This window comes from Myotis lucifugus, unplaced genomic scaffold (genome assembly GCF_000147115.1).
Source record: "Myotis lucifugus unplaced genomic scaffold, Myoluc2.0 scaffold_3, whole genome shotgun sequence".
NCBI lineage: Eukaryota > Metazoa > Chordata > Mammalia > Chiroptera > Vespertilionidae > Myotis > Myotis lucifugus.
The window spans coordinates 17,843,794-17,852,507 of record NW_005871051.1 but is presented as its reverse complement, the minus strand read 5'-3'; the positions used below and the strand labels follow the sequence as shown (position 1 = coordinate 17,852,507).

The window sequence follows — 8,714 nt, the reverse complement described above, 5'->3', positions numbered from 1 at the left end:
GTCCATTCCCCGGATGTTGGGGTGAACTGTGTGTTCCAGACAGGGTGCTCTTGCTGAGGGTTTTGGCGGGCAGCATCTGTCTAGTGGGGGTGGGGCAGGCAGTGTGCAGCCACCAGACCCAGGGGGACAGGTGAACTTGCTTTTCAAGTCACCCTGGGGTGCCCCTCCTGGCCTGAGGTTCGGAGGTATTTGCCCAGCAGCTCCTGAAGGTGCCTTGATGAGTCAGGTCTGGTGCCAGGCGTTTTCACATTTAATTTAATCTGCGCAACTACCCCACAAGGTTAGGATCCTTGTCTTTATTTTACAGAAGAGGAAACAGGCTCAGAAGTAATTTCTTCAGGGAACAGGGAAAATAATTTCTTCAAGGTCACTCAGTTGGAAAGGGTCAGGGCCAGGATTCGGACCCTGGTCTCTGCTGGCTTTGTTCCTGGCTTCTTCTCTGTGGGAGGGCACAAAGGAGGTGACATGTGGTGCATTTTATCCTGGGGTGCTCTCAACTGCGCTGGGAGGGAAGAAAGGCAAACACAGAACTGATTCCCCAGACGGCACTGGGGCTCCCAGAGGACTGGGAGCCTAGTCAGAGGTGTCGCCTCTGGTCTCTGGATCCGACTCCTCACCCCTCATGGATTCGTGATGGGGTTGGGCTGGGGCTGGGCTGCCCAAGGGGGCTGCATCAGGAACCTCCTATCCCTGGTCTGCCTTGGGCGGGGCCTGCCTTGCTCTGCCCCGAAGCTACCAGACAGTGAGAATAGAAAGTGCCAGAAGCCAGGCTCAGGTGTGTCTGGGACCCTTTGACGAGGGGGAACAAGAAGCCACAGTGTACCATTTAGGTCAAAGGCATGAGCGGAGGTCTGCAGGCCCCAGGAGAGCCCCCAGCCTTGATTTGAGGGGCTGTGGGAATATTATGGACGTCTGACATAGGGTCCGACCAGGGCACACTGAGGTGCCAGCTCTCCTGGCTTCTGGGAGTGGTGAGAGATTCACTTCCCAGGGGACTTGAGGTTTCCCAGGAGCTTGTTCTAGGCCCCTGGACCAGCCCTGGCCTCCTGGTTGGGAATGAAGTTCCCCGAGAGCCTGGGTGCAGATCTGGTTCCTGACCACAGGGCTGCCACTGGGCCCCGGAGGGAGTCCCTGGGAGCCACAGGGCCCTGCCTGCTTCTGAAGCCTGGGTTGCAGCCACGTCACCTTGTTTCCTGCCTCGGTTTCCCTGGCTGGTTGGTGGCAACCTATGCTTTCTCTCTGTCACTCATTTTCCTCTCCCCGTCCCCTCACCTCTGCTGGCCTTCATTGCCTTTTTCTGAGTGATTGGAAGAGCCCTCCTCATCCCCCGGCTCCTTACCCCCCATCACCCACTGCCTTTCTGTTTTGTTCCTCTTCTCTCCTCTCACACCTGCTTTCTCTTACTTCCCAGTCTCTGGAGGGTCCTGGGCTGAGTGGGGAGCAGGAGAGTGCCAGGTCCCATTTCTTGAACTTGCTCCCCTTTCCTAGGATGACTTGGCTGAAGAGGGGTGAGGGGTGCCAGTGAGTGTGATGGGGGAAGTTATCTGGCAGAGAATGGGGGTAGGGGCACATCTGCTTTTTTGTGTGTATCTGCCTCCTAATGTCTCTAGCTGTCTGCCAGTCCCTGTCACTATCTATGCCTTTCTGTGCCTTAGTTCCTAGGACTTGGGGGGGGGGGCGTTAATACAGCTCTCCTTCTGAGCTGCCCACACCCAGCTGCCCTCCCTATCCAGTTCAGGGGAAGACCAGTCAGTGGGCTGGTTTCCCAGGGAGGGGAGGGGCTGTGTGGAAATGGGTAGGGGCAGGGGATTGTGATTGCATTAGCTAGTTATGATGCAATTGGGCTTCCCAGACTTGGCCCTCCTCTGTCCCTGGTCCCCTGCCCTGCCCCCTCCTTTCTCCCTCTCCTCCCGCACTCTCCATTCATCTCACTCCCTCTCCCAGCTCCATCAGAATCAATTAGACAGTCCCTGCTTTAATCTCATTGCAGGAGCCTGGGCTCAGACCCAGCGGCCCAGCTCCTGGGTCTGCAGTCTCCGTGCTGGGCCCTGCAATGAACACCCCAGAGGCAGGGGATGACCAGGATGACATCAGGAACCTTGTTCTTATTTCTCCACCCCCAGATGCTCTGCCTGCCCTGGGAGGGAGTCCAGGCTAGGGCTCTCCAATGGATCAATAACCACCATCATTCCAGGTCTTTCCCCACCCCTCCCCCACCCACCGCTCATCTGCCAGCTGCTGGGTGGTGATGGAAGTCCTTTGGAAAGGGGCCCAGAGGACCCAGGATTTTCAGCTTGCAGATTAGAGAGGGGTGGGGGTGGGGATGGGATGAGGGTTTGGATAATGAGCTGCCAGTGTCTGAAGGCATTCATTGTACAGAAGAGAGTGGCCAAGGTCTCCTTCCCAGGAAAGGCAGGCTAAGAAGAAATGGTCTGGAATTTGAGAGGGGGGCTAGAGGTTCCGTGTCAGGAGGATCTTCCTGCCTGTCAGGGGCCAGAGACCTGGGTTAGTGGTGGTGAAGGAGAACTTACGGAATCACCTCCTTGGGAGAAACATTTCTTGTCCTTCCTCTCCCCTCCTCTTCTTCTCTTCCTCCTCTGCTTCTCCCTCTATAAGGTTGTGGGGTGGGAAAGCAATGAACCAGGAATGGGGGCTTTGATCCAGTTCCGGCACTGCTACTTTCTAGCTATGTGACCCCTTTCTAGCCAGTCACTTTGCCTCAGCATCCTCATGTGTCAATCATGTGTGTGTTGTGGTGGGGAGCAGGGGAAGGTCCTGGGTCTTTTTCAAGTTTAACTGAGATCAGTACTGGATATCGAGGAGCTATTGCAGAACATGGAGATGGGGTCCCTCATCAGGGGTGGGTCGAGTAGGGATGTATAAAAGCTTCAAGGACCTTGAAAATGATTCCCTACTGTCCCCTAATACAGGGCTGTAGAGAGATCCAATGGATTTGGAAGCAGGATTGGCCTTCCTTCCTTCATTCATTCATTCATTCATTCACGCACTCAACCAGCCAGTCTACCAAGTAACTCATGCAACTGTGAACAACTGACAAGGTCCTCTGGGAACTGGCATTCTGGTAGGGAAGGAGGTGAGCGAATCTATCAAGAAGAGATAGTGAAGTGCTATGAAGAAATGCACCTGCTGTTGTTACACAGAGTCTGGGGACCGGAAGACAAGGAAGGACTTCAGTGGGGTGGTCAGAGGATGTGGGAACTAGGAGGACATTGGCACTTATCTGAGATGGGAGCCCAGCTCTGCAGGAACCCTATTCTGTTGCAAGGAGAGAAAACTTGGGGGCAGTATGACATGTGAGTTCTGGACTTTGTATATGGTTGGGCAGTTTAACCCTGAGTGAACTGATGAATTTCATCCCTCATGGATGTGCTGGGGTCCTGGGGAACCCAGCCTGGGAGGTGAGACCCAAGTGAGAGCCCCCTGGGGGCCACAGGTGGAATTGCTGTGGCTGGAGGTGGTGAAACTCTTAACTCCGGTTGTGAGAAAGTGCCTGGAGAGCAGGCAGGCCTCCTAGCCGGCCCCATCTGATGGGGGAGAAAGGCTTGGAGTCCCCGGGGAGCGGCCTCTGTGCATCTCTCTTTGGGTGTGAAAACGAGACCGGAGCCTCCAGCCTCCGATCAGATGCCCAAGCCATTCTCCCCTAACAGGAGCCTCCTTTGTCCCCCCTCAGACAAAACCAGCCGGGGGCACAGTGGCCCTGGGGGCCCAGGACAGAGGAAGCTCTGTGCCTACCCTGAGCCAGGTGGGCCCTCCTCCAGGGGCCTGTCCCCAGGGGGCTTGCGGCTCTGACCTGCTCTCTGTTTTCCCTGACACCTTCGCTGACTGCCTCTGGGAAGTTTCCTCTTCTTCTCCAGTTTCTCCAGGGAAAAGAGTGCCCTCCGGTCCTGACCCAGGGAAATCTTGGGGGGAAAGGCCCAGAGCAGCCCCCTCTCTGCCAGCATGGCCTCCATCCTACCTGGCTCTAGACCAGTGATGGCGAACCTTTTGAGCTCGGCGTGTCAGCATTTTGAAAAACCCTAACTTAACTCTGGTGCTGTGTCACATATAGAAATTTTTTGATATTTGCAACCATAGTAAAACAAAGACTTATATTTTTGATATTTATTTTATATATTTAAATGCCATTTAACAAAGAAAAATCAACCAAAAAAATGAGTTCGCGTGTCACCTCTGACATGCGTGTCATAGGTTTGCCATCACTGCTCTAGACTCTGGTATCTCCTCCCTGGCCTGCACTCAGCATCTGGGTCCCCAGGCTACGTGAACAAGAGTGGGTGTGGAAAAGAAATTCTTCTTCCTTCAAGCCCTGGCCAGGCCCACAGCACAGCCTGCCTCCAGCCTGGACTCTAGCCAAGGAGAAGAGGCAAAGGAAGAAAGAGCTGGGCCCTAGGGGGCGGAGCAGAGCTGGGATACAGTCCTGGGGTCTGAGGGAGCCTGGGCAGGGCAGGGAGTTCCCAGAGAATCCTTTAACCCTCTAAAGTTGGTGGCCACCTTTGTAAAAGCTCCACTGGGAGGGAGAGGTGAGGAGCTGGGGGCTATTATCAGGCACCCACATGGGGGCTGAAGAGCAGTTTGCGTCTGACATGAGGCCCATTTGATGGAGCAGGCCCTGCCCAGGTTCATCCTGATCCCTCACTTACTCCATGTTTTGACGTCTAATACATGGTCCCCTGTGTCTGAGCATCCGAATCTGGTCCGTTCCATGGAGCCTTGTATCTCTGTCCCTGGTGCTCAGGGGGCCTAGAAGGAGAGACGGGAGGGAGGGGAGAGTTCTTGAGCATCCTATCGGGTGCCAGATGCAGTTTCTGGTGCCTTGAGTCCTCTGAGGGAAAAAGGGATTGAGAGGCAACCTTTTGGGATTGGACTCCTCCCCACCCCTACAAAACATACAAGTTTAGGTAAAAGAGAAAGCAAAGGGGGTCCTTGCTGAAACCTTCCAGGAGGTTCTGGGAATCCTCTAGTGATAAAAAAAGAATAGAGGACTTACTTGTGATTTTTCCATGAGGCACCAAACTCCCAAAGAAGTACTTCTGTGTCCTGTTAAGGTTGTGCACATGGAGGACAGGATTACATTGACCTTTAGGAGTTGAGCCACCTGGCATGAAGCTATGTGGGGTGTGGAGGGCCGGAGGCTGGGAGGGGAACCTGGGGAGAAGATCCAGGCAGTGACAGGCCTGACTTCATGTCCCCATCAGCTGCTGACTCTTTGCTTCCTCTCTGGAGTCACTGGTTAAGGACACCTCCTGCTGGGCATTGGATGGAAATGAAGGACTCTCTGCCCTTCTGAGCCCTTTTGACAGGATCTGCTTGTTGGAAGGGCTGGATTTAGCCATCTTTTCCTTCTCTTTCTTCCCACCCCTCTCTTTTCCTTCCTTCTATGTTTGATGAGGTCTTTATGCCCTAAGTCAGCGGTTCTCAACCTGTGGGTCGCAACCCCTTTGGGGGTCGAACGACCCTTTCACAGGGGTTGCCTAAGACCATTGGAAAACACATATATAACTACATATTGTTTTTGTGATTAATCACTATGCTTTAATTATGTTCAATTTGTAACAATGAAAATACATCCTGCATATCAGATATTTACATTACGGTTCATAACAGTAGCAAAATTACAGTTATGAAGTAGCAACGAAAATAATTTTATGCTCACCACAACATGAGGAACTGTATTAAAGGGTCGCGGCATTAGGAAGGTTGAGAACCACTGCTCTAAGTGCTGAGAAGACTTTAATAATTCTCTTAAGAACGTCATCTTGTCCTGCTCTCTAGTCTAGGCAGGGCCACACTTCCACTGATCTATCTGAAGAACTTCTTCTATTTAAAAAAGTCAACAAGTGATTCCTTTCCATTAAACTTCATTCCATTTGCTATGGATTAAAACCCATTTTCTCAGTCTCACATCATAATCCATTTCCTCTCATGCCTGGGTGGGGAGACTGTAGAGATGGTAGCCCCCCTTCAAAAACAACAAAAACCGGAAGAAGGCCACCTCTTCAGGCCTGGAACTGACTTCAGCAGCGCCAGGCACTTTGCTGGAGATCATGGGCCTGAACAAGGCAGGGCCTGCTAGGGATGGGCTCGCTTTAGTGATCCACAAACCACAATTTAAGTAATAAGGGTCTCTAGATTCTAGACTCTACTCCACTTACCTGATGCATCCTCCCTCCCCTCACCAGTTTTCATACAGAGCCTTCGTGTGTGTGTGTGTGTGTGTGTGTGTGTGTGTGTGTAAGAGAGAGAGAGAGAGAGAAAGAGAGAGGGGTCCCCCTTATTGAGGGACTGTTAGGGACTGAGGAACCTGTCTGTCTTTCTCCTCTCTCTAGCTATACACTAGCAGGGTCCTCTTCCTTTTCCCTCTCTGTGTTTCTGCCCAATATCTCCCAAAGCGCTGTGCCTACTGCCCTGTCTCAGGTGGGGGGCTGAGAGGGCTAGGGTAAAGCGGGCTTGGGTCAGGGTCAGCTGGCTGAGAAACCTCAGCTCCTCAGGAAGGAGCCCCTGGTTACAGCCCCAGGAAGCTGTCTTTGTGTCTCCATCCTCCCTGAGGAAGGGGTCAGGGAGACAGCATTTCAGGAAAAATGGCCCTGAGATGGTGCCCAGGGAGGCTCAGGCCCAGGAGTGCAGACCATAGGGGGTGGGAGTGTGGGGGAGGGGACCCGGCTGGTGCTCCAGTGGCCTGTTGCTGCAGAAGAGGCCCTGGCAGCTCCCCCACCCCTCCTTTCCTCTCTGGGCTTGGCTGGCTGGCTGCCCTCCCAGTTTCTCTGCAGCAACAGAACCAGGGACAAAGCTCATGGCTGCCTCTCCACCTCTCCATGGTATGTCTGTGGGTCTCCTGCCTGTCTCTCTCTGTCTTTGTCTCTCTCTGTGTCTATTTCTTTCTCCCTCCAGTCAGAGCCCAGCACCTCTTTCCCACCTCTGTCTTCTTCCCTCCCCTTAGTTCCAGGGTGACAAAACTGTCACCCCAAACAATATTCCCGAGAGGCCTCTGTTCACATCATCTGAGCACAGCAGAGGCGGAGAAGGATGGTGGACACGGCAGCACAGAAAGTGAACAGGGCAGTGAAGCCCATGCCCCTGAGCAGGAGACTGTCCAGCTGGAGGTGACCTGTCCAGCTCTCATTCATCTGAGCTGGTCCAGCCTCTGAGGCAGGGTCCCTTCCAACCTGTGGGGTGTTTGGGATCTCAGAGCTCCCTCTCTCCTGGAGTCGGCTGGAGAGAGATCCAGGCAGAGGAGTGGGGTGTGGGCAGGGTCAGAGGTTGGCAGCGAGTTGGGACAGCTGGCCCAGTGGTGTTCAGCGTCCCCATGTGCACCCCTGGGTCCATGGATATTTTGGCTTCGGTCGTGGAAGCCAGTGGCTTCCATTTCACTTAATCACATTATGCTCTGGGGAGCAATATGGGAATTGGACGGAGGTCTGGAGGGAATCCACTCACGCACACACGCACGCTCACTGCAGCGGGAGCACAATGCTGCCGCCGCTGCCCCGGCTTGCGCCGCCGCTGCGCCTTCCCCGCAGGTGGACGCCTGGCGCCGCCCCCGCCCCGTCCCGACCAGCTTCTGCGCCGCTCCCTGCGCCTCCGAAGTTCCAGGGGTGCCTGTGCCCGCCCCCCAGCCCGCCCGGGAAGCAGGCAGGCCGGAGGCCATCACGCTCACGCGGAGGGGAGGAGAGAGGGAGCAGCGGAGGAAGTCCCGGAGGGTGGAAGCGCCTCCCGCAGGGGTTTCCGGGGAGATGGAGGCGCGTCGGGGTCGCACCGCCGGGCCCCCACCACGCTCCTCCTCCTCCGGGTAGAGGGGTCCAGACACTGGGGCTGCTCCTGCCGGGCCGAGGATCCGGGACGCCCCGGGGCAGGGCTCTTGTCTACCTCCTCGCCCACCCGCCTCGCACCCCCAAATCCGCTCCGGCAGCAGCCAGTCCTCTTCCCCTGACCCTCGCGCCCCAGGCACCCACCCTCGTCAACATGACTCGACTGAGCTGGTGCTTCTCCTGCGTGATCGGATGGGGCAAGTATTTCTTCTCCTGCCTCCTGCCCCTGCGCTTCTGCTTCTGCCTCCGCAGCCAGGTAAGCTGTACCGCCTCACCTAGCACCTGCCCCACCCACCTCAACGGGCATTCTCCTCCCTCCGCCTCCTGGGCTTCCATTGACCATCCTCCCACCTCCCTCGGAGAGCCCGTCTTGACCGTTGTTAGCCGGCCTGTCAACAGAGTTTGGGGACTCCGGAGAGCTCCCACCGCCGCACGGATCCACAAGGGGGAGTGGCCGCCTTTCCCCAGCGCACAGCCCTCCCTCTCCCGGGTTTGAAGTCTGAAGGATGGCACAGGGTCTGTGGGAGGATGGTGGAGATGTGGGGACAGGGGACCTGGGGGCCTTGAGCATCCTTCCCATTTCTATGAAAGGGAGGGTGAGTTCCTGGGTCCCCACTGAGGACCCAGCATGAAAGCTGGGCACCAACAGAGTGAGATGGAAACGGGGCTGAAGGGCTGTGGGTGTCAGGAGGGATTCCCATCTATTCAGGAGCATAGAGGGACCCGGGAACTGGATGGGAAGAAGATGGGGGCTGGGGCACCAGGGTGGGGCAGTAGCTGGGGTAGTAGGTGAGGAGGGGTCTGGTGGGACCTGCAGTGCCGGGGTGGGGTGTCCTGGATGACCACCTTTCTCCCTGGGATCCTCGCAGTGGAGATCATAGACAGTGC

At 55.6% G+C, this 8,714-nt stretch overlaps 1 long non-coding RNA gene across 3 annotated transcripts; it reads right to left on the bottom strand.

Moving 5' to 3' along the window:
- Positions 1–281: 281 nt before the first annotated feature.
- On the bottom strand, positions 282–8,076 carry LOC111827672. Of its 3 annotated transcripts, XR_002831328.1 has the most exons (5): positions 7,971–8,076; positions 5,009–5,058; positions 4,662–4,761; positions 2,532–2,609; positions 282–439 (listed from the first exon to the last, which is right to left on the bottom strand). It is a non-coding gene; the product is annotated as an uncharacterized LOC111827672 (long non-coding RNA). The 3 variants fall into 3 exon arrangements; XR_002831330.1 differs by lacking the exon at positions 2,532–2,609 and having other exon boundaries at positions 282–502; XR_002831325.1 differs by lacking the exon at positions 2,532–2,609.
- Positions 8,077–8,714: the final 638 nt, after the last annotated feature.